Consider the following 26,433-nt stretch of genomic DNA (forward strand, 5'->3'; position numbering starts at 1 on the left):
AGGTCCCAGGGGAAAGCTGACCCCTGAAGCTTAGCCACCCCTGATTTAAAGAGACAAATCACACAGGTGAATTAATCTCTGAAGTCTAACTAGCATCTCTGCTAACTGTCCAACAAAGTTTGCATTAAATACAAAATTTTATTAAAATAATAGCTGAACACGGTTTTAATGCAAACTTGGCAAAAGCAATCATAAAAATGACTCAGTTTTATGCAACTGACACCAACATTCAAAATATAGTTATCTTTGCCACAGCAACAAAGGGTCCTCAAAATCCACAACCACTGTATGATAGCATGACTGTTTGTTGTAAAAGTTTTCCTTTCCAATTATGGTTCCTGCAAGGCTAGAAAGCCCACTCAATAAACAGATCAACAGGATGACCCATGCACCCAGAAACAATCTCCTACAGGAGAAACTCCAAACAGGTAACAAGACACTCCTTGGCTGGCATCCTGTTGGTTAGTCTCCCAACTAAAGGAGGCCCATTCAGTCAACTGTCAAATGGTAAGTCAACATATAGAAACATCTAATTAGTCAATGTGTCTATTCTAGTCAGGGCTAAAAATAAATTTAGGCATTTGCCATCACCTGAGGTTCCCAGCTCCAACTACTTATCAGTGATCTGAGGTCATTTTGGGCAATTCCACTTCTCTCAGGCTCTGGATGGTATGTTCATACCTGCAAACAGGTAGGCATTCAAGTTAAAAAAATTACTGACCCGCAATATGCCTTATAACAGCAATACAGATACAGGAATCAGATGCTGTGGGAGACGCTGATGTGAACGCTTTCAACCTGTCTACTCTGGAAACACTCCTGTTCTTGTATCATCTCCAACTTTTGGCAACCCTAAGGCAAACCACTCAGTGTCTTGTCAGGATTTAGTCAAAGAGGATTTGCCTTTGCCTTCCTCTGAGAGTGTATGACTTACTCAAAGTCATCCATTGGGTTTCCATAGCTGAGTTGGGATTCAAGCCCTGGTCTCCAGAGTCACAGTCCAGTCCAGCACTTAAACCACCATACTACACTAATAACAATGCTATCTCCTATGTAAACTAAGGAACAAAGGCTTTTTATCTCTCAACTCTGTGTTAAATCAGCTCATCTATGTGGATTTACTTATCATCATCTTTTGCTGGTTTTAAAGTAATTGTTCCAGCAATTTTTGTACTTCCATCCCCTCTAGTCCTCTATATCTTTCCCTTGTTGACCACTTTAAAGAGATCACTTTAAAGGTTAACTCTACTTGGATAAAGGTATTTTATCACATCACAGGTGTTAATCTATTCATGCACAGTGACTGTCATTATCTCCTCTCAATATCAGTTAAAATGGTACCATTAAGATCATCATTTATTGCTACTTTCTAGATTTCCCCTCACATCCCACCTTCCAACACCAGCTGTTGTGCATCTGCCAACTCTAGTTAAATTATGTAACTAATGAAGTAGACAGGAGTTCAGGAAAGTTTATTCCAAATAAAAATATTTATTTTAAACTGGGCACCCAAAGACCACTCAGCCAGTGCACACTTCTCCTTGCTTTAAGAAAAAGTAAACTTTCAATTTTTAATTTAAGACACCTACAAATAGATCTCAAGCGTACAGAAAATCAAATTTTCCATATGCATGCTATCATTTTTATTCACAGACAAAACAGAAATAACCAGGAAAGATTCTTGAGCAGACCATTAAACAGAGAGTGTGTGAACATCTGGAAGGCAATTCCATAATCACAAAGAGTCAACTGGGTTTCAGAAAAACAAGTCATGCCAGACAAATCTAATCCCCCCCCCTTTTTTTTTTTTTTTTTTTTTTGGATAAAATTACCAGCTTGGTAGATGAAGGGAATGCTGTGGATATAGAAAATCTAGATTTCAGTAAGGCCTCTGACAAGGTTCCCCATGACATTCTTGTGAACATGCTTGTAAAATGTGGGCAAGACAAGGTAACTGTTACGTGATCGAACCCAAAGGGTGCTCAACAATGCTTCTTTTTTATCCTGTAGAGAAGTAACCAGTGGGGTCCCACAAGGTTCTGTTCTGGGCCCAGTGCTATTCAACATCTTTATCAATTACTTGGATGGAAGAATTGGGAGCATACTTATCAAATTTGCAGATGACACCAAACTAGGAGTAGCAGCTAATACCCCAGAGGACAGGATCAAAAGTCAAAATGACCTGAATAGATTAGAAGGCTGGGCCAAAGCTAACAAAATGAAATTCAACACGGAGAAATGTAAGGTACTGCACTTAGGGCAGAAAAATGAAATGCACAGATATAGGATGGGTGACACCTGGATGAATGAAACTATGTGTGAAAGGGATCTAAGAGTCCAAGTAGACCATAAGTTGAACATGAGTCAACAGTGCGATGCATTAGCTAACAAGGCCAATGCGATTCTAGGCTGCATCAATAGAAGTATAGTGTCTAGATCAAGAGAAGTAATAGTGCCACTGTATTCTGCTCTGGTCAGGCCCCACCTGGAATATTGTGTCCAGTTCTGGGCACCACAATTTAAAAAGGATGTTGAGAAACTGGAGCGTGTCCAGAGGAGGGTGACTGAAATGGTGAAGAGTCTGGAAACCATGCCCTATGAAGAATGACTTAGGGAGCCGAGGATGTTTAGCCTGGAGAAGAGAAGGTTAAGAGGTGATATGATTGGCGTGTTTAAATATTTGAAGGGATGTCACATTGAGGAGGGAGGTAGCTTGTTTTCTGCTGCTCCAGAGACTAGGACCTGGAGCAATGGATGCAAGCTCCAGGATAAGAGATTCCACCTCAACATTAGGAGGAACTATCTGACAGTAAGGGCTGTTCGACACTGGATCACTCTTCCTCAGAGTGTAGTGGCATCTCCTTCCTTAGAGGTCTTTAAACAGAGGCTGGATGGACAACTGTCGGGGATGCTTTAATTGAGATTTCCTGCATGGCAGAATGGGGTTGGACTGGATGGCCCTTGCAGTCTCTTCCAACTCTATGGTTCTATGGTTCTATGATTCTATAAGAATTTTCATGCTTTATCATTTTTATGGAACTGTAAAAGTAGGTTAGGTTTTGTGATAAGATTTAGCTTTTAAATTAATCATGCACGTTTTTTAAATCTACCTCAAAAGAAATCTGATTTAAATTTTAAAAATGTGATTGGGGAAAATCACTGTATCAACCTTAAATTAGGCAGCAGGAAGAAACTGTAAACCCAGAGTTAGCTTTTAAAAAGACAGCATGTATCCCACATAATCTAGAGATTTCAACCCTGAAATGTTATTAATTTTAGCCCAAATATAGTTATGAAACTATATAATGTCATCAGTAGACTAATATCAGGGGAAATCCATTATACAGTGGATCCTTGGTATCTACTGGAGTTTGCTTCCAGTATGCCCATGGGTAACAAAATCTGCTCAAGTCCCATTGAATACAATGGCAGAGTAAATTGGTGTCCCTTATATAAATGGAAAAATAAAGGTTTGCTTTTTGGAATTTATACATTTTAAACATCTTTTCAAAATGTGCATGCTTAAATCCATGGATAAAAAAACCTGTGGATACAAAGAGCTGGCTATACTCACCAGTTGTAATATTAACACTAACAGGGGCATTTCAGATATGGTATTTTAAAAATCAAAGTTTTAAAATGTTACTTGTTTGTGTGAAACAAAACTCTTTTCTTTAAATGTCTTCCCTCTGTTCAATACCAGCTATTCTAGAATCCTGATAAATAAACTGATTTAGTCAATCACAGGATAATTTATTGCTTTGTGCATCTCTGCAATTATGGACAAATATCCCACTGGCATTCAACATTCAGAATAGTTGGGAAGTTATGAAATCCGTTCCATGAAACATTAGCACCACACAAGTATCTTTGCTGAATCACAATGCCATCATCCACACATCCTTTCTGCATGTGTAGTTTAGGTCTGTCCCCACAAAATGCCAATTTAAACTGATCAACAGGATTACAAGCAACAAACCCAAAGCAGATGGTTGCTCTTCCAATTAATAGCACTATGCTGTCTTTTTCCATTACCCAGGATATTTCTGTCCCAACGGGGTATTTGAACAATGAAGAGACAACATTTGAGAGCACACTTTGCAAACATGATGATAGCCATGCTTCAAATTTCATCACCATCTCTCTTGTGACATACAATCTTATCTAATATATTTATTCCCGTATATTTAAACCTACGCACATACAGTCGGCCCTCCTTATACGCGGATTTGCCATCCGCGGATTTGAGCATCCGCGGATGGCAAATCGGGAAATTGTCCCCAATGGCAGCGTGCGTGCACGCGCGCCGCCATTGGGACAAAAGTTCCTTCTCCCTCCCCTCCCTTGCTTCCCTCCTCCCTTCCCTCCCTGCCTCCCTCCCTTCCCTTCCCTTTACTTACCTTTCTCTCTCGTCGCAGCGGCTCACCCTCCACCACCGCCGCTGCCACCTGGATTCCCTCGCAGCGGTGGCGGCGGAGGCCAAGCCGCTGCGACGAGAGAGGAAGGGAGGCAGGGGGGGGGGGGAGGAGGGAAGCGAGAGAGGGGAGGGAGAAGGAACTATTGTCCCAATGGCGGCGTGTGTGCACGCACACCGCCATTGGGACAAATGGGGCTTGAGCATACGCGGATTTTGTTATATGCGGGGGGGTCCGGAATGGATCCCCCACGTATAACAAGGACCCACTGTATAAATGTGAAACTTCACAATGAATTATTAGTGTTTCAGTTAGATGGAAATGCCCTCCTTCCTTTCAATCTTCAATTCCATCCATTTCTCCCTTCTTTGTAATCCTTTTGGTATGACAAATTAGTCCTAGTTTACTGTCAAAAGGTGACTGCTGGGTTGTGGGGATGACAAGTTTAGAGGGTGAACATTGTAAACCCAGGTGTGTATGAAAGCCATGCAAGCCACCTTGGTGTTCTGGAAGAAGCAAGAGAGAGCAACATTTAAATTATAGCTTCCTTCTCTGTTGCATAACACCTTTTTAGCAGGGATACTGTGTGATTTAAGTGTAAAATTCATACACAATCAGCATTCATAACAGTTATAGAATCATAGAATCATAGAGTTGGAAGAGACCGCAAGGGCCATCCAGTCCAACCCCCTGCCATGCAGGAAATCCAAATCAAAGCATCCCCAACAGATGGCCATTCAGACTCTGTTTAGTACCTTACATTACTCCATGTTGAATTTCATTTTGTTAGTTTTGGCCCAGCTTTCTAGTCTATTCAGATCATTTTGAATGTTGATCCTGTCCTCTGGAGTATTAGCTATTCCTCCTAATTTGGTGTCATCTGCAAATTTGATAAGTATGCTCTCAATTCTGTCATCCAGGTCATTGATAAAGATGTTGAATAACACTGGGCCCAGGACAGAGCCCTGTGAGACCCCACTGGTCACTTCTGTCCAGGATGAAAAAGAGCCATTGTTGAGCACCCTTTGGGTTCAGCCGGTCAACCAACTACAGATCCATTTAACAGTTACTTTGTCTAGCCCACATTTTACAAGCTTGTTTGCAAGAATGTCATGGGGAACCTTGTTAAAGGCCTTACTGAAATCAAGATATACTATATCCACAGCATTCCCTTCATCTACCAAGCTGGTAATTTTATCAAGGAAAGAGATTAGGTTTGTCTGGCATGACTTGTTTCTCTGAAACCCATGTTGACTTTTTGTGATTATGGCATTGCCTTCTAGATGTTCACAGTCTCTCTGTTTAATTATCTGCTCCAGAATCTTTCCTGGTATTGATGTCAGACTAACTGGACGATAATTGTTGGGATCCTCTTTTTTCCCCTTTTTGAAGATGGGGACAATGTTTGCCCTCCTCCAGTCTGCTGGGATTTCTCCTGTTTTCCAGGTGTTTTCAAATATGATTGTCAATGGCTCCGATATTACATTTGCCAGTTCTTTTAGTACCCTTGGATGTACTTCATCTGGTCCTGGAGACTTAAATTCATTTAGATTAATAAGGTGTTCCTCTACTATCTCTTTACTTATTCTGTGCTGAAATTCCCCTATTCTGTCCTCTGCTCCATTATCCTCAGGTTGAGCACCCTTTGCCTTTTCTGAGAAGACTAAGGCAAAGAAGGGGTTGAATAATTCTGCCTTTTCTCTGTCCCCTGTTAACATTTTGCCATCTTCTCCATGCAGTGGCCCTACCGTTTCCTTCTTCTTCCTTTTGCTGCGGACATATCCAAAAAAGCCCTTTTTATTCTTTTTAACCTCTCTAGCAAGCCTGAGTTCATTCTGCACTTTAGCTTTTCTGACTTTACCCCTACACATGCCTGCTATTTCTTTGAATTCCTTTTTTTGTGATTTCCCCCTTTTTCCATTTCTTATACATGTTCCGTTTCAAACTTAGCTCGGTTGAAAGTTCCTTAGTCATCCATCCTGGTTTCTTGAGACACCTCAGATTTTTCTTTCTCACTGGAACTGTTTGAAATTGTGCCTTCAGTATCTCTCTTTTGAGAAACTCCCATCCGTCCTGAACTCCCTTCCCTTTTAGTATTTCTAACCACAGGATCACCCTCGATACTTCTCTAAGTTTACTGAAATCCGCTCTCCTAAAGTTTAGAATGCGTGTTTGACTATGCCTGGCTTCTCCTTTCCACTGTATAACACAGGAGAACATGGTCACTTCCACCTAATGATCCCACCACTTGCACCCTATTAACCAAGTCATCCTTGTTGGTTAGGATCAGATCCAAAATAGCTGACCCCCTTGTTGCCTCTTCCACCTTTTGGACTATGAAATTGTCTTCCAGGTAAGTGAGGAATTTGCTAGACCTTGAGGATTTTGCTGTTTGACTTCCAGCAAATATCAGGGTAGTTGAAATCGCCCATCACTACTACATCTCTCTTTTCTGACTGTGTGGTCATCTGTTCTAGAAAGATATCATCCAATTCCTCAGTCTGACTTGGGGGTCTGTAGTAGACTCCCACCATAACATCCTTGTTGTTTCCCTCCCCTTTGATTCTTATCCAGATGCTCTCCACCTGGCTTCCATGATTGATGTCCAGGATCTCTTCACTGGTGTAAATATCTCTGACATATAGTGCTATTCCTCCTCCTTTCCTGTTTGGCCTATTTCTCTTAATAAGGTTATACCCCTCTATTTCCACATTCCAATCATGAGACTCATCCCACCAGGTTTCAGTGATGCCTATTATATCATATTTGCTTTGTTGTAATAGGAGTTCGAGTTCATCTTGCTTATTTTCCATGCTCTGTGCATTAGTGTAGAGACATCGCAGACCATGGGTCCCTTTTACTTGCTGCCTGTGCAAGTTTTTTTGCCTCCCACTGTTGGGTCTTTGCACTATTTGTCTTGTTTCCTCTATGTCAGTTTGACTATTTTCTCCAGCCCTTTCGCCTTCCTTAATATTGTCTCCCTTCCTCACGGAACTCAGTTTAAAGCCCTCCTGATCAAATTCTTGAGACTGTTGGCAAAAAAATTTCTTCCAACTGGCGTGAGATGCAACCCCTCCATTGCAAGAAGTCCCTCCTCATGGAACCGCAGCCCATGATCCAAGAATCCAAATCGTTCTCGGCGGCACCATCTGCGAAGCCAGTTGTTCACATCCGCTATTTTCCTCTCCCTTCCTAGACCATGCCCTTCAACTGGCAGAAGAGACGAGATGACAACCTGTACATCCATTCCTTTCAGCTTCCTACCAAACACCTCGTAATCCCTTTTGATGTTCTGCAGGCTGTGTCTTGCAGTATCATTGGTTCACACATGGACCAAAAGGAAGGGGTATTGGTCAGTAGGCTTGACCAGTCTTGTCAGCCTCTCTGTCACATCACGGATCTTTGCCCCTAGAAGATCTCTTCAGGGAGAGAATTCCACAGATAGAGCCCCAACAGAGAAGGGGCTATTGTGTAACCTAACTTACATTATAGGTGGACCCTGAGAAGATCCTCTGAAATAGGTTCAATAGGTCTGGGTGGAAACTGTTTCTCCAGGTGCGCTAATTCCATCTGTGTAGGGTTTTTTTTAATACTTTATTTTCATAAAAAGAAATTACATTTTACAGTATTTGCATTTAAGCTTATCATAATGTAATCAATTTATTTAAATAAGGATTTAAAACCTAATTTAAAACCTGTTGTAAACATCTCTTTTAACTTCTCTGTATAATATACCTTAAATATTTATGCTAATGAACTCACAGAGGTTATCCCTCCCTCTTATCGTAGGATCTGTGTAGGGTTTTCAAAGCAAGTAAAAGCACTTTGAATTGTGCTTACAAGCATACCGGGTGTTAGTAAAAATATTTAAGTAACATTTTAATCAAATGGGTACAAGAACAAATTGGATCTGGTCTTTCCCTAGAAGCCAAAAGGTACTGTACAGCGCGCCCACATCATACGCAGGCGCGCCTTACGCGGCTTGAGCATACGCACTCAAGCCGCAGGGCGCATGCAGGGCGGAAGAGGCGGCGCATCCCATTCAATTGAATGGGCGTGTGCGCCCGTTGCGCCCCGCCGCGCCCGAGCCCCATCGTTTATAATGGGGCTTGAGCATAGGTGGAATTTGCCTTACGCGGCGGGATCCGGAACGGATCCCTGCGTAAGGCGAGGGCCCACTGTACTATGTTAAATCAATGCTGCTGTACTTTGGCCATATCATGAGGAAACATGACTCACTAGAAAAGAAGATTAATTCTTGGAAAGGCAGCAGAAAGAGGGAAAAGCCACACCCCAGATAGATAGATTCAATCAGAGGACATGGCCCTTAAATTTGCAGGAATTGAGCAGGTCTGTTGAGGACAGGGGGTTTCAGAGATGCCTCATTTTGCTAGTGATGCTAAAAGAAGCCTCATTCAGCTCCTTTTCTGCTCTAATAATAATAATAATAATAATATGTTTTATTTATAAACCGCTATTCCAAATAGATCATAGCGGTGTACAAGAAAATTATATAACAGTACAAGAAAAATCTACAATTAAGATACACTGTATCTTCAGGCTTGCCCCTGATGACGCTGGGCCGGCCTGCTCTCTCCCTCAACGGCCAAAAGATGACAGTTATGGAGGGAGGGCACTCTGTCTTCAGGCCAGCCCCTGATGACGCTGGGCCGGCCTGCTCTCTCCCTCAACGGCCGGAAGATGACAGTTATGGAGGGAGGGCACTCTAAAGTTCGGGGTGGGGGGGTTCCAAAAAGACTACACCTAGTCTATTAATTCCCCACTCTCCTGCCATTCTTTCTGTATCTCCAAACAGTACTTCTGCTCAGGAGGGGGGGAAAGTGTGCAAGAAAAGGATTACCTGAGACATGTGAACGTGCATAATGAATGCTTTAAACATAAGTGTTTAAATGCAATAAACAGTTCTAACAAAATGGAAGGTTTCTTTATGAAGAATAGTTAACTAAAATGTTTCCCCATCCTCCACAATCACCCTGTGGGAAAGACTCCAAGAAAGAAAGGCAGGCAAAGACCATTTAAAACGCTGGTCAATCTGGACTGTTGTCTCCTCACACAACAACCTAATCGCCAATTGACTTGTGGAAAAGGCTCCACAGTCACACTTTAGCTCAGGGGTTCCCAACCTGTACTCCTCCAGGTGTTTTGGACTTCAGGTCCCAGAAGCTCCAGCCAGCTTGGCCAACAGTCAAGAACTCTGGATGGTGAGGTCCAAAACATCTGCAGGAGCACAGATTGGAACCACCGCTGAATTCTCTCCCGCTACCTCCACAGGTTCTAATACCATCAACTGTCTTGTAGGAAGGATTCTTATAAATTTTCATGTTTTAATATGGGTTTTGATTTTTTCCTAATATATCTTTCTGTTAATTTTAAGCTGCTTGGGAAGAACTGCATCCAAAAAGATGCAATAAATAACTGCAATAATAAGCAAACAACTTTCTCACGCAAACAGATGACATCAAACACAAAATGTTCAACATTGTAACAAAGGTATTAAGAGAATAATTAGAATATTAGATAGAACTCTAAATATCCAACGAGAAAATAGTATTAAATTATCTAATTGATTTAAGCTCTAACCTCAACTCATTTCCTTGCCAATAATCTAATACCAAGCTAGGTATTTAGCTGCTGAAAATATGGCACATACATTCAGTAACCATCATTACTGAGACCATTTATAATAAATTTTAGGGCTAAAGTGAATCATTCAGGATATGTGTATGGTGATAATGTATTTAAGAAAAAGTCATATTACTGAACTAAGGTAAGCCATTTCAAGAGTTCAATCAACTAAAGGCTGCCGAAGTAATCATCTAGATTTTTTTTTAAAAAAGAAAGAACATTAATTAATTCATTCAAAAGTGTGTGTGGGGGGGGGGGGGGATCAAACAAGAGTTGAACACGCAAGAAAACCTGTCTTTACCATTGTAAAAAATAATGTAAATCATGGAACGAAATTTGGTTTTAAATTAATTATTCATAACCACCCCTAAATATTTTCCATGTTGATCTGGCAAAAATATATTAATTATGGGTGTTAAAAATATGAAATTTATTTTAACGATAAAACTTCCAAGAATTCCAAGTATTTAAGCTTGCATACTTTAATAGCTACCAGCCTTTATCTGTGCATGTGCATGGCACACTCATATGGTTAGCTCTGATACTATCCAAACAGTTTGGCACATGAAGTGACTTGTTCCAAAAGATTTCTATAACTATAATCATGTCTATGTTTTTCACTGTTAATATAACTTATGGTAAATAACAAGCAAATCTACTTTTTGGACTTATGAACTGCTTTTTACAAATGTCTCAAACAAAATGATAGAAAAATGAAACAATAGCATAACAAAACCACCACAATATGAAATGCAATAAATGCCATACAAATTATGCAACACAGACAAAAGGGTGAACAAAAATAAATAACAAGAAAACAGATAGACACAGCCAGATAAATAATCATTTCACAGGATGCTTGTGGTACTTGTTGCCCTGAGGTTTCCAGAACAAGGATTACTTTGTCAGTTAGAAACACTGGTCCTTCACTTTCAGACACATCCATATTAACATGCAAACTAAAGCCTACTTACTCCAAAAGTAAGTTCAAAGGAGCTTTGAATGGGAAGGACAAGGGTGTCTGATACGGGAACCTGGGGATGGGAGGAGCAGTGCTCAAGGGGCTGGCCTGGGGGTGTCACCCGCTTGTTCTCTTTCCTGCATTACTGGCGCCATTTCCCCCCGTTCGCACAGCCTTTCCCTCGGTGGAGTGGGAAGCAGGGTAAGGCAATCACATGTGTAGACAAATTGATTTTTTTAAAAATTAAGCTTTTGATCGCCTAGGCGCTCTTGTCGGGTGTCCAAACACAGCAAATTGCTACACTGACCTCCAAACGCAGTAATACATTACGCCTCCCTGCAACCTCCCTCCTGCTCACATGCATAGATCGACATGTGAGGAGAGCCACTGAACACCATTTTTAACTATTATTTTTTCCTTTCCTTTTCTTTTTTTTTTTTTTTTTACATTCCTGTTTGCTCGCCTCCCAAACAGCCCAGGGAGCAATGGGGGAGGCAAAGGGACTTGGGGGGATGGAGGCGCCTTCTCCCTTTCCCAGAGGGGAAAAGCGCCTAAGCAATTGATTGGCTGTGATGTCAAGCACCTAGGCACTTGATTGACAGCTGCGTTAAAAAAAAAAAAGAGGTTCCAGAAGGGCAATGGGAATGGGGAGCAAAAAAAGTCTGCTTCAAATTACAACCAAGAAAATTTCAATGGGAACAAGAACATGGGCCAAAAAAACCCAGAGTCCGTTTGCACCCTTTCGTAATGGGAATGAGGGAACAGATTCAAATACGACTCGGAAAAAAGATCCGAGTCAGAATAGCAGTGAAATAAGTCACTTTTTATACCCAGTGGGAATGGGGCCTATGACTGCTCCCCCAGCTGCAATTAGATCTAAAAATCCCCCATTAATATACACACAAGTTACAATAAATACTGTTGGGCAGGAAGGAAGGCCCACAGCTTTCCAGTTCCCAAACCAGATGATCTAAATTTATAGCTACTAGCCTGAAAACATGAAAATATCAAACACAAGTGCTTTAGGAATATAGGACTTGTTTTAAGATACTAAAACCTTTATTACTTCTGCTGTAAACAATATCTTAATGATATCCATGAGTGAGAATTTACTTGCAGATTTGTAAAAGGATTTAAATTCAGAGGATTTTAAATCCATTAAATCCAGAGGATTTTACACAAAGATGTGAACTGTAAGTAAGATTGATTTAAATCTGCTTCAATTAATTCATTCAACAAGCAGCAAATTCAAGTGTCTCTCTCAGTGTCCATTTTCCAGTCTTTGCATTTAAATTTTGTTTCTTGTAAGAGTAGGGATTTTTTTTAAAAAAAAGTTTAAAGTAAAAGGGGAATTGTTAAAGTGTGATGAAACAATACACCCATCAACTCAGTTTTTCAGTCCATCTCCTCCTTATATGCACTCATGTGCTACTTTCCCCTGGGAACCATATGTATTTGCTCATTTCCTTCATTAAAAACCGGGGTCTGTCAATTAAAACATTTTAAGTTGTATTCTAATTTACAGCCTCTGAAATCTCCCAAAACAGCCTCCACAAAGTCATTGCAATAAGAACTACACCACAATTACCTTAAACAGTCAATATATTAATCAAGAAAAAACATTTAACAATCCATAACCATTTAACAAAGTAAGATGGTAACCTCCGTAAAGAAGAGATCTGGAGAGCATGTTCCAGAGAAATACAGAAACCCCTTGTATCCCACTCTTCAAAGAGCTTTCTTGGAACCTATGATTCTTGAGATTTTTTATTTATTTATTTACTTATACCCCGCTCTTCAGCCAAGGCTATCAGAGCGGCTTACAAATTGTTAATTAGACAGTTCCTGCCCTTAGGCTTACAATCTAAAGAGACAAGACACAAAAGGAGAAGGGAATGGCAGTGGGGAAGGGGAAAAGTCCAGCTGATCTGCTCTCCCTCTGATGCCTGGACCATGGCAGATGGACTGGATGGAGGGCCCTTCTTCTTACTCTGATTAGGACCGATTAGGGAAGGCATTGGCCTACCTTCTCTTCCCTTCAGAGGCCAGGATGGAGTCACATGCCTTCTGGGAAGGGCTCAGTTTCTTTAGGGGAGGCCTGTTGGCATTGGCCTACCGCCTCTTCCCCTCAGAGGCCAGGATGGAGTCAGATGCCTTGTGGGCAGGCTCAGTTCCTTTAGGGAGACCTGTTAATAAGTTATAATTCCCTTCACACCCGGCCACCGGCCATGATGCCTGAGACTGATGAGAGTCCAATTATATCTGGAGGACAACAGAATTTTTACACCTGCCTTTCAAACTTCACGGAGATAAAAAAATAATGGGTGATAATGAAGTAATTTCAGAATACAAAACATGTTAGCCTCTAATCATTGTTCATTATTGTTAACTGCCTTCAACTTGACTTTGACCCATGGTGACCCTATGAATGAGAGACCTCCAAGTCATCCTATCCTCAGCCACTCTGCTCAGCTCTTGCAGATTCATGGCCATGGCTTCTCTAATTGAATCTGTCCATCTGATCTGTGGCTTTCCTCTTTTCCTATTACCCTCAACTTTTTGTTGTCGCTGCTATGTGCCTTCAAATCATTTCAAATTTATGGCACCCCTAAGGCAAACCTATCACAAGATTTTCTGTAGCTGAGAGTGTGTGACTTGCCCACGGCCACCCAGTGGGTTTCCATGGCCAAGTTGGGAACTGAACCCCTATCACCAAGGTCATAGTCTGACGCTCAAACCGCTACCTAGCCCTCAGCTTTACCAAGCATTATTGTCTTTTCTAGCGAGTCCTTTCTTCTCAAGATATGGCCCAAATATGAGAACTTCAGCTTAGTCATCTTGGCTTCTAGGCACAGGTAAGGCTTGATTTGCTCTAGGATCCACTTACTGGCTTTTTTTAGCCGTCCGCAGTATTCACAGAACTCTTCTCCAGCAACACATCTCAAATGAGTTTGCATTCTTCCTAGCTACTTTTTTCACTGCCCAGCATTTACAACCATACACAGAAATGGGGAATACTATCGTGTGGATATATATTTTATACTTCAAGATCTTGTCAAGTCCCTTTAAAGCTGCCCTTCCAAATCTTCTGATTTCTTGACTGCAGTCAAGATTGATCATTGAGCCCAAGGACAGAAATTTTTTTAACTATTTCAGTGTCTTCATTGTCTACTTTAAAATTATGTAGAGCTTCCGTGGTCATTACTTTTGTATTTTCATGTTCAGCTGTCTTTCTGCTTTCTGCTTCGACTTTCTTCAATAATTCCAAATCTTCGATATTTTCTATTAGCAGTGTGGCGTGACCAACATATCTTAAACTGTTGATGCTCCTTCCTCCAATTTTCATGCTTTCCCCAAGTCTAACCCTGCTTTGCATATGATGTTTTCAGCATATAAATTGCAGATAGGGCCAAAACATATATGTTAAATGTCTGATAGCACAACAGTCACAGAACTGATGGATCAAATTTTGTACAGAATATAAAACTAAACTGACATTAAAATGGTAACCAGGAACAATATGCCTGCTCTCTTTGCCATGACGTATACACATTTGGATTTCTCAGTGGAGTAATTAACTGTGAAGGTGCAACCCAGCCAAGAACCAGAGAGAAAGGGATAAAATAAAATGGCAGTTTATTTTGAACTTTGCACCAAAGTATTCTTTAGACAAACCTCTTAAAAACTAACCTCAGATTATTTTGTACTGAGAACAAACATGGTTGCACACAAAACAAAAGGGTAATGAAAAGGCTAAAGATAAGAGCATAAATAGTGCGAGATATGAAAATGCAGTCTAAATGATAGCAGACACTTCTATCAGAAGCACAAAAAAAAATCACTAAGAATAACTGTAAAAGAAACATCTCTAACTTAAACTAGCAATGGGGCACTCTTGGGTGTGCATGTGTGTGTGGGTTTTCTGAGAGTGGGAGAATTCCATGTAAGGACAGAAGTGGGACAGTTAAGCTACCAAATGGTAGGAGAGGAGTGTTTATAGCACACTGCTGTTTACAAAAGGAGAAATAAGAGTTTCCAAGAAATTTAGATGGTAATCACAGATCTGTCCCTAAAACTGAACACAAATGACATCAAATGAATTATAACAAAACATCAAAGTGTTTTATGAAGCAGAATGGTAACATTTCCACTAACAGAATATGTGGGATGAACGAAAGCCATCAATGACTGCAAGACCAGGGGTGGGGATTATCAGAATGGGCAGAATGTTATTGCAGTTATTATGAGCACTGTATTTTGGGGGATGTCAATAAAAAGAAAGAGAACTTTCTATAGCTGTAACAGACAGTCATCTAACTTCCCAGAAAAAAAACAACAGTAAAGTTGTCAGGTAGTTTTAAAAAAATGTACAGGATTAACTTTTCAAAGTGTACATAGTTGTACCAGCAGAATGTAATCCACAGCTGAAAAGTAATGGAAATCTCTGTAAGGTTCATACAAACACTGACATTTAGGACATGGAGACCTTGCATTTAAAAAAGAACTCAGCAACTATAATAAATAATAATAATAATAAACTCTTTATTTATATGCTACTTTTCCTCGAGATCAAAGCGGTTCACATCAGGTAAAACTATGACAAACGTCATAATACAGTATAAAAACAGTTAAAACATTCAATTACAATCATGAATATTCAATAAAATTATCTAAAATAAGAAATTAAATGGTCAAAACTATAGGCTATCAAGTATCTTAATCTAATTGGGGAATATTCCTCTAAAAAGAGTCGGGAGGGTATGCTTGCTGGAAGAGATAGGTTTTTAAAGCCTTTTTAAAGGCTTCTAATGTACCACTAGAATGGATCTCTTCCAGGAGAGCGTTCCAAAGAGTAGGCGCTGTCGCTGTGTAAGCTCTTTGGTGGGTTGTTGCCAGTCTCATCTTAGGATGTTCAAGTAGGAGTTCCTCCGTTGTTCTAAGGGTGCGGGGTGGATTATATAGGGGGAGGCGTTCCCTCAGGTATCTCAGGCCCAAGCCACGTAGGGCTTTAAAAGTAATAACCAACACTTTGTATTGGGACCAGAAGCGAATTGGCAGCCAGTGAAAAGATTTTAAAACGGGTGTTATGTGATCCGACCTAGATATACCCGTGACCAATGTGGCTGCAGCATTTTGAACCAACTGAAGCTTCCAAAACTGGTACAAAGGTAGCCCCATGTAAAGCGCATTACAGAAATACAAGCGAGAGGTTACCAGTGCGTATACTACAGTTTCTAGGTCCTTTCGATCCAGACAGGGACGCAGTTGGCGTATCAGCCGAAGCTGGTACTAAGCACTCTTGGCCATCGCATCTACTTGAGATGATAACTGTAGAGATGGATCCAGGAGTACTCCCAAACTGCGAACTTTGTCCTTTAGGGGAAGTGTAACCCTGTCCAGGAAAGGATGGCAAATTTCCCTATCTGGATTCAGAGGACCTATCACGAGTACCTCCGTTTTCTCTAGATTCAGCTTGAGTTTGTTTTTCCTCATCCAGCCCATTACTGACCCCAGGCAGGCATCCAGAGGAGAGGTGCCAACCTTAGTCACTGTATCAGTCAGAGGCATGCAGAGATAGATAGCATACTGATAACACCGAGCTCCATGGTTCCGGATGATCTCTCCCAGCGGCTTCATGTAAATGTTAAATAGCATGGGGGACAGAATGGCGCCCTGAGGGATGCCCAATCTAAGCTCTCTTTTACAAGAGCAACTGTCCCCCAGCCTCACCATCTGGAATCTCCCCGAGAGATAGGACTGGAACCACTGGAGCACAGTGCCCCCGATACCCAAATCTCTCAGGGTCAGATAAGTTTAAAAGCACAGTGCTAATATGATTGTTACTGTGTGCCTTTAAGTAATCTCCAATTTATAGTGACCCCACAGGGTTTTCATAGTAAGATTTCTTTAGAGGGTGTTTGTTTGCCTTTGCCTTCCTCTGAGGCTGAGAGAATGTGATTTGTCCAAAGCCACCCAGTGGGGTTCCGTGGCCAAGTGGGGATTTGAACCCTGGTCTCTAGTTGTAGTCCAAACCTCAAACTATCACACCACACTGGCTATCTTACACTCCTAATATGGTGGCATCATTATATACTCCCAGTCTACAACCCTTCAACACTTCCACAATCAGAAAAAAGAATTTTTTTTCTACTAGTTGTTGGGGGGAAAGCTTATCAACAATAAACATTAAAGAAGGCTTGCAGAAATTATCCAACCAACTCCATCTTCCATTCAAATGACTAGAAACCAAGTTAGCTAGTCACTTTCTACAGAAGTCATGTACTCTAATCTCCTTCAACAACGGAATGCCTGAAGTTGACCCTCACTTAAATTAAAATCTGGCAGTTAGACAGCTCTGTTCATCATAAGTAAAATGTTCATAATATGTATGACCTACTTCTATATAACCTATTTTGTGATTTCACCTTTATGCTACATTGTAGCATATATAGCTATTGGTGAATTACATTTATAAGAGAGCACTTTAATCTGCAGAGTGCTAGGACTCCTTTATGTAGATTTCAACAAGCAAGTGATGCAGGTTATTAGTCAGCAAGCACTGAGGAGTTGCTTTTTTTGGTGAACAATCTGAGCTTTCAGGACTCTTGAATACAACGTAAGTATTGCTGTCTCTTCCATGAACCTAGACTAAAAGGCAATAGCAAACAATACATCTCAAGACTAAATCTGGATTTAGACTACAAATTCAAGAATGACATTCACTTCTATAATAGTTTTTCAGCACATAACAGCTTCAGGCTTTGTGCTTCAGTAAGAATGTAAAGAGCTGTAAGGAGTCATTAGGACAGAGGCTAACAGCTTCTAAAATCATTTGCCAATTCTTAAGATGCCAAAGAAATTGTTTTCCACTTACTACCTTAACTTCGGACAGTAGAATTCATTTCTAGTCTTTTCCCTCCTGCACATATAAAACACTTTGCCAAGCTTCTGGCCTATAGCCTCTCCCTCCCCTCCCCACATCTCCCTTCTGTAGATGCTTAAGCCTCTCCTATATTTTAACTCTCAATAAAAAATTTGTATCTGAATTCTGTATAAATTCAGGAGGAGCTTTTCAAACCAAAGGCTGCACCAGCGCTGCAGAAATCATCCAGTTTGACGCCACTTTAACTGCCACAGCTCAATGCTATGAAATTCTGGGAATTGAAGTTCTGTGAGATATTTAGCCTTCTGTGTCAGAGTGCTCTGGCGCCCCAACAAGCTACAAATCCCAGAATTCCACAGCACTGAACCATTGCAGTTAAAGAGGTGTCAAAAACTGGGTGATTTCTCTAATGTGGATGCAGCCTCAGTTTTAATATACTGTAGTACAAATTTCTATACAGGTAACTCTTTTAAGTATTTTCATTTGTAGTTGTGCTACAAATGTTTGTGCTGTGTTTTAAACAGCCATTAGCTGTGCAATCAATTATGTGCATTATCATAGAATCATAGAGTTGGAAGAGACAACAAGGACCATCCAGTCCAGCCCCCTGCCATGCAGGAAATCCAAATCAAAGCATCCTCAGCAGATGGTCATCTAGCCTCTGCTTAAAGACCTCCAAGTAAGGAGGCTCCACTACACTCCGAGGGAGTTCGTTCCACTGTCGAACAGCCCTTACTGTCAGAAAGTTCTTCCTAATGTTGAGGTGGAATCTCTTTTCCTGGAGCTTGCATCCATTGTTCTGGGTCCTGTTCTCTGGAGCAGCAGAAAACAAGCTTGCTCCCTCTTCAATATGACATCCTTTCAAATATTTAAACAGAGCTATCATATCACCTCTTAACCCTATTTTCTCCAGGCTAAACATCCCCAGCTCCCTGAGTCGTTCCTCATAGGGCAAGGTTTCCAGACCTTTCACCATTTTAGTCGCCCTCCTTTGGACACGCTCCAGTTTCTCAATGTCCTTTTTGAATTGTGGTGCCCAGAACTGGACACAATATTCCAGGTGGGGCCTGACCAGAGCAGAATACAGTGGCACTATTACTTCTCTTGATCTAGACACTATACTTTTATTGATGCAGCCTAAAATTGCATTGGCCTTTTTAGCTGCCGCATCGCACTGTTCACTCATGTTCAACTTGTAGTCTGTCTACTTGGACTCCCAGATCCCTTTCACATGTAGTTTCATTCAGCCAGGTGTCCCCCATCCTATATCTGTGCATTTCATTTTTCTGCCCTAAGTGCAGTACCTTACATTTCTCCGTGTTGAATTTCATTTTGTTAGCTTTGGCCCAGCTTTCTAGTCTATTCAGATCATTTTGAATGTTGAACCTGTCCTCTGGAGTATTAGCTATTCCTCCTAATTTGGTGTCATCCGCAAATTTGATAAGTATGCTCCCAATTCTGTCATCCAGGTCATTGATAAAGATGTTGAATAGCACTGGGCCCAGGACAGAGCCCTGTGGGACCCCACTGGTCACTTCTCTCCAGGATGAAAAGGTGCCATTGTTGAGCACCCTTTGGGTTCGGCCGGTCAACCAATTACAGATCCATGTAACAGTTCCTTTGTCTAGCCCACATTTTACAAGCTTGTTTGTAAGAATGTCATGGGGAACTTTGTCAAAGGCCTTACTGAAATCAAGATATACTATATCCACAGCATTCCCTTCATCTAACAAGCTGGTAATTTTATCAAAGAAAGAGATTAGGTTTGTCTGGCATGACTTGTTTCTCTGAAACCCATGTTGACTTTTTGTGATTATGGCATTGCTTTCTAGATGTTCACAGTCTCTCTGTTTAATTATCTGCTCCAGAATCTTTCCTGGTATTGATGTCAGACTAACTGGACGATAATTGTTGGGATCCTCTTTTTTCCCCTTTTTGAAGATGGGGACAATGTTTGCCCTCCTCCAGTCTGCTGGGATTTCTCCTGTTTTCCAGGTGTTTTCAAATATGATTGTCAATGGCTCCGATATTACATTTGCCAGTTCTTTTAGTACCCTTGGATGTACTTCATCTGGTCCTGGAGACTTAAATTCATTTAGATTAATAAGGTGTTCCTCTACTATCTCTTTACTTATTCTGTGCTGAAATTCCCCTATTCTGTCCTCTGCTCCATTATCCTCAGGTTGAGCACCCTTTGCCTTTTCTGAGAAGACTAAGGCAAAGAAGGGGTTGAATAATTCTGCCTTTTCTCTGTCCCCTGTTAACATTTTGCCATCTTCTCCACGCAGTGGCCCTACCGTTTCCTTCTTCTTCCTTTTGCTGCGGACATATCCAAAAAAGCCCTTTTTATTCTTTTTAACCTCTCTAGCAAGCCTGAGTTCATTCTGCACTTTAGCTTTTCTGACTTTACCCCTACACATGCCTGCTATTTCTTTGAATTCCTTTTTTGTGATTTCCCCCTTTTTCCATTTCTTATACATGTTCCGTTTCAAACTTAGCTCGGTTGAAAGTTCCTTAGTCATCCATCCTGGTTTCTTGAGACACCTCAGATTTTTCTTTCTCACTGGAACTGTTTGAAATTGTGCCTTCAGTATCTCTCTTTTGAGAAACTCCCATCCGTCCTGAACTCCCTTCTCTTTCATTGTTTCTGACCACGGGATCACCCTCGATACTTCTCTAAGTTTACTGAAATCCGCTCTCCTAAAGTCTAGAATGCGTGTTTGACTATGCCTGGCTTCTCCTTTCCACTGTATGACAAACTCCAGGTGAACATTCATGCCTTAAATACCATTATTTAAGTTCAATGCACCTAACTAGGCTTATTATAATAATACCTCCAAACATAGTCCTTTCATGTAACTTGAAGAGCTTAATTATCATCATTATTTACTAACACACACTTCTGCAGGCTAACAGGTCTCCCCCCCCCCCCCCCCCATGAGCTTTCATGGTCTAGATCTCACTTCATCGGGTGGTCAGAACCCAAATGTCAGTTTTCAAGGTATCATAAAGTTGGCAGCAAAAGCAAAGACAATCCTGAGTGTTAAGTCCACTGAAAGAAAATTAACAAAGAGTCATATGGATCCTAAGGTTTTGCACACCTACTCCATGAACATTTGTGCTACATGAGATACAGGACGCGCACGTGCACACACACACACCAATATGTATGCACCCTTAACAGCATCTTCTTGTGGGGGGTATCTTTAAAAAAGGTCATGCTCCAAAATCAGATTCACTTCAATTAAGCATTGCAATCATAGAGAAGTGTCATGATATTACAAAAGAAACTTTAAGTGAGGGTTTGGACCTGTGCTTCCACCATGCTTCCTATGCATTGCTTTATACCTTACATAAAATTGTAATTGAAGATCAAACTTGACACTGATTAAATCATTATCACAACATTCATTCTTTAATATAAATGTCTTTACTTAGCCTTCAGATACTCACCATAGCTACTACATACTGAGTCTCCTTTATCCAAAATGCTTGGGACCAGAGATGCTTTGGATTTTGGATTTTTATAATTATTTTTAGATTTCAGAATTCCTGTATTTGCATATATGAACATAATAAGATATGCAAATACAGATATTCCAAAATCATACACATACACACAGAGGGGGGAGGGGGGTACATAAGATGAGATCCAGTGTGTTACAGTGGTTTGAGTATTGGGCTATGACTCTGGAGATCAGAGTTCGATACCTCACTCGAACATAAAAATCCACTGGATGACCTTGGGCAAGTCGCACTCTCTCAGCCTCAGAGTTTGCAGTGGCAAACCTCTTCTGAAGAAATTTTAAAAGAAACCCTCATGGTTTGCCATATGTCAAAAACAGCTTGGAAGCAAAAAACAATAACCATAATGAGTATCTTTGAGATAAGAGTCTCAACACAAAATTTGTTTATGTCAGCTATATACAGTCATCCCTCCATATTTGCGGCTTTGATATTTGCGGCTTTGATTATTCACGGATTTCATTAATATGTTCTCTCTAGTAATCTCTAGGTCCTCCAGTGCAACTCTGTGGTCAACTTTAACTAAAAGTTGCACTGAAAGACCATTTGTAGCTACTCCAGTGCCATTCTATGGTCAGTGTATGTTGGACATTGACCACAGAGTTCCACTGGAGGACTTAGAGATTCCTAGAGAGGTGTCCTCTCAGGTAAAAACAGTGTTTTTGTTATTTGCGGTTTTTCCATATTCACGGGGGTCTTGTTCCCCTAACCCTAGTGAATATGGAGGGACAACTGTACCTTATAGACATAGCCTGAAACTAATTTTACACACAGACTGTATGTTTTTAATAATATCTGTGTACACTGAACCCTCAGAAAGCCAACGGTGTCCCTGTCTCAGCCACCCTTGAAAAAAGTTCTGGGTTTTGGAAGATTTGGGGAATTCTGGATAAGGAAGACTCAAAATGAAGTGTTAAAGGTATGTATATTTTGGGGAGGAGACCTGAAAGACATAGCTGGGTCAGTCTGGAAAATCAGTATGCAAAGGGATCTTGTAGCCCCATTGCGACTAACTCAAAGAAAGAAGCTAGTAGCTGAGCTTTCGTAGGCTTCAACCTACTTTTCAGATGCAAGGTAAGCTCAGTTTTATAAAAGCTTATGCTATCAGCTTCTTTCTTCCAGTTAGTTGCAATGGGGCTGCAAGATTCCTTTGCATACATTCTTTAGGGACTTGCTATAGAAAACCCTCTGATAGGGTTGCCCTCCATCAGAAACAGCCTGAAGACACACAACAAGAACAACAACAACATTGTATAAAAAGAGAGCATGTGTTACCTGCTACAGGTTTCCAAACTTTGATCCTCCAGGTGTTTTGGACTTCAACTGCCAGAAACCCCAGCCAATGTGGCCAAAAACCTTGTAGGAACCAAAGTTTGGGAACCACTATGCTAAATCTTTCAAAGGACAGCCAGGGAAAACACCCCTCTGAAGAAACCTGCCAAGAAACCCCCATGATAGGTTCTCCTTAAGGTTGCCATAAGTCACAAGTTATTTGGAGGCACTCAGCAACGGCAACATCTCCCTTTATGAGCACATTCTAGCTGTAAGGTCATTCAGAGACCCACCACCTTCTCAGGCTCCTTTGGGAGGAACAACATCAACATCTGCAGTCTGTCTTGGACCTTTAACTGCCTCGGCTCAAGGCTATTCAATTCTGGGACCTGTTGTTTTGTGAAACATTCAGCCCTTCTCTGACAGAGAGTGCTCTGGTGCCACAACAAACTGCAATTCCCAGGATTCCCGGCACTGAGCCAGGGGCAGCTAAAGCGGAGTAAAGCTGGATGATTTCCGCAGTGTGTTTTGGACCATTTTTGCACTGTCTGCTTAGAGAAGGCTGTCCACCAAAATTCAGTGACCAGTTACTGGCTTAAGAGGGCATCAGTCAGAGAGGTCCAAAGCACACTGAGGAAATACACTTGCCCCTTGAGATTGGCAAGGGTCAGGGGCACAAGACCCCCGTGGAAATGGAGAAGCTGCAAATGACAAAAACACCACGGTTTTGCCTGAGAGGAGGACACCTCTCTAGGAATCTCTAGGTCCTCCGGCGCAACTCTCTGTGGCCAACGTCCCACAGACACTGGGCTTAAGACTGCGCTGGAGGGGCTACAAAGGCCTAGTATTCTCTCTAGGAACCTCTAGGCCCTTCAGTGCAACCTTTGGTTAAAGTTGACCATAGAGTTGCACTGGAGGAGGACCTAGATATTCCTAGAGAGAAGATACTCATCAAATCCGTGAATGAGCAAATCCACAAACATCAAACCTGCAAATAGGGAGGGATGAGTGTAGTAGTCCATCTTGAGAGCGCTTTAACTGCCCTGGCTCAATGCTGGGGAATCCTGGGAAGTGTAGTGTTTGTGAGACCTTGAGCCTTCTCTGCCAGAGAGCTCTGGGGCCACAGGACTCCATGGCACTGAGCCAAGTCAGGGGAAGCGCTCTCAAACCGGGTTATTGCTGCCTATGGCTGCCTTCCTAAAGCAAAGCAAAGCCCGGCAAAGGAGTGGGTTTCTGAGGTTAAAAAGAAGGAAGGAAGACCCAGAAGGAAGCACCGCGAAAGCCTCTGCCCGGCTGACTGAAGGGGGCGGCAGCAGCGGCACAAAGGCCTCTGTCGGCTGCAGTACGTTACTAGGAGTTAATTCCTAACTACTAGTTAATTTGTAACTAGTAAATTAATTGCTAGTAGTCAATTAATTACTAGTTGTTAATTTGCAACTAGTACTTAATTCATTGCTAGTAATTGATTCATCGTTAGAGGAGTTAATTCGGTACTAGTAGTTAATTCATTACTAGGAGTCAATTCGTTACCAGTTAACTCGCTACTAGGAGTCAATTCCTTACTAGTAGTTACTTCGTTACTAGTAGTTAATCGCTACCAAAAGTTAAGTTGCTCCTAGTAGTTACCTTTGTTATTGGTCAATCCGTTACTCGTAGCTAATTCGTTACTAGTAGTTAACTACTTGCAGCTAGCTCCACGCGGCGGGGAGGAGAACCGGAGAAGGTCCGGGACGGGGCGGAAGGAAGAAGCGGAGGGAGCGGGATCGGTTACCTGGGCTTCAGCCGGGGCCCCGAAGGGAAGCGGGAGGCCTGCGAGGAGGGGCCCCCGAGGCCCCCGGACCCGCCTCGGCCGGCGCTTCTCCCGCTTCCCTCGGCGAGGAGAGAGAGAGAGAGAGAGAGAGAGAGAGAAAGGACACCAGGGCGCCTCACTGCGCCTGCGCACGAATCTATTGTGTTTAAACAGAACGGAGGCTGAGGGGCGGCTGGTGGCGCGAGGAAGGCTCCAAGCGACGGTGGCCGCGGCCGTCCCCTGCGTCGTGTTGTTATTGCTGCTGCTGCCGCAGAAGCGTCCACCGCGCATGCGCCACATCCGGGCTACTCTCACCCTCTCTTTCTTCTTCTTTTTCCTCCTCCTCCTCCACTAAAAACCCAGCCCATCTACCCTCGAGTAGCGCGGAACTGCGCATGCGCACGCCGCCGTGGTGCTTTCCTCCCCTCCTCCTCTTGGATAGGGTTCCCCTTTAACAAAACAAAAAAAAAGAGGCGGGAGGGCGCAGCATGGGATTTTTTAAAAAATATTTCAGGTTGCCCTCTCCTTCCCTTTTTTCCAGGTGATATGGGAAGGGTGGGTTTTTTGAGGTTTCCATAGAAACGCTTCCTTTACCTCAGGAAAGACGTTCAAACACCAATTGATACTTTGGAAAAAAACCTTTGATGCTTTTAATGTGGTTTTCTACCATTTTAAGCAAAATTTAAATAAATAAATAAATAAATAAATAATCAAATTGTCTATTTTTATTGTGATTATTATTATTATTATTTCAAATTATTGTACTTTTTATTTTTATTTATTTATTGTGATTATTATTGTTATTTTTTCAAACTATTGTACTTTTTATTTTGTTTTAAATTATTTATCAAACTCTATTTTTTTAATTTATTGCGATTATTATTGTTATTTTTTTCAAATTATTGTACCTTTTAAATATATATATAGTATTTTATACAATGTGAGCTGCCTTGGGACCCTTTCTGAAAGAAAGGTGGCCTACATAAATTGATAGAGTAATAAATTAAATATGTTATTTAAATTTATACATTTTTAAATGCAGGCGTATACGTTAATTTAATCATGTAAATATTAAAGGAATGAATAATTTCTGTGATTCTATGATTCTCTTCAGGCTCCTCTTTCTTTTATTTTACACACAATATTCTTTATTTCCTATTTCAATATATAAAATTATATATACACAGGGACGTAGCCAGGATTTTAGGAAGGGGGGGGTCCAGACTAAGTGCCACCATTATAATGGGGCTTGGGTGCAGCGGCGCAGCAGCACGTACCATTCATTTTTCTAATAGAAGGGGGGGTCCGGACCCCAAGAACCCCCCCCTTGGCTACATCCCTGATATACAAAGGATCCTGTCTGTAAAAGCCTTTGACTTCACAGCGTGTCACACTCTTTTAGCCTCTGTTGTTAATAGTTTTACACTGTGGGCAAAATCTGCAGAAATCACACTTGAGGACCTAGAAATCCCTACAGAGAACGCTTCAATAGGAAGGCATTTGTAGCTCCTCCAGAGCAATTCTATGGTCAGCTTCTGACAATGTTGATCATAATGTTGACTTGAGGACCTAGAGAAGTGTTCTCTCAGGTTAAATAATAGTGGGCTTTTATTATTATTATTATTATTTGCAGTTTTTCCACTTTCACAGGGGTCTTGTGCCCAATGGTGAAGGGTCTGGAAACCATGCCCTATGAGGAACGACTTAGGGAGCTGGGTATGTTTAGCCTGGAGAAGAGAAGGTAAAAAGGTGATATGATAGCCCTGTTTAAATATTTGAAGGGATGTCACATTGAAGAGGGAGCAAGCTTGTTTTCTGCTGCTCCAGAGACAAGGACTCAGAGCAATGGATGCAATCTCCAGGATAAGAGATTCCAGCTCATCATTAGGAGGAACTTCCTGACAGTCAGGGCTGTTCGACAGTGGAACAAACTCCCTTGGAA

The 26,433-nt window shown here is 41.5% G+C and overlaps 1 protein-coding gene across 4 annotated transcripts in view; it reads right to left on the minus strand.

The window, feature by feature from the left end:
- SMAD4 (SMAD family member 4) overlaps positions 1 to 24,801 on the minus strand; it is a 57,517-nt gene extending 32,716 nt beyond the window's left edge. The window contains exons 1-2 of one of the 4 annotated variants that reach the window (XM_042448896.1): positions 24,474 to 24,801; positions 592 to 681 (exon numbers count right to left, since the gene is read on the minus strand). The gene's annotated coding sequence lies outside the window, so the exon portion shown is untranslated. Of the gene's footprint in view, positions 1 to 591; positions 682 to 24,328 lie in introns of all 4 variants that reach the window. The other 3 variants (XM_042448895.1, XM_042448898.1, XM_042448897.1) reach the window with 3 other exon arrangements.
- Positions 24,802 to 26,433: the final 1,632 nt, after the last annotated feature.

The sequence above is a fragment of the Sceloporus undulatus genome, chromosome 2 (genome assembly GCF_019175285.1).
Source record: "Sceloporus undulatus isolate JIND9_A2432 ecotype Alabama chromosome 2, SceUnd_v1.1, whole genome shotgun sequence".
Taxonomy (NCBI): Eukaryota; Metazoa; Chordata; class Lepidosauria; order Squamata; family Phrynosomatidae; genus Sceloporus; species Sceloporus undulatus.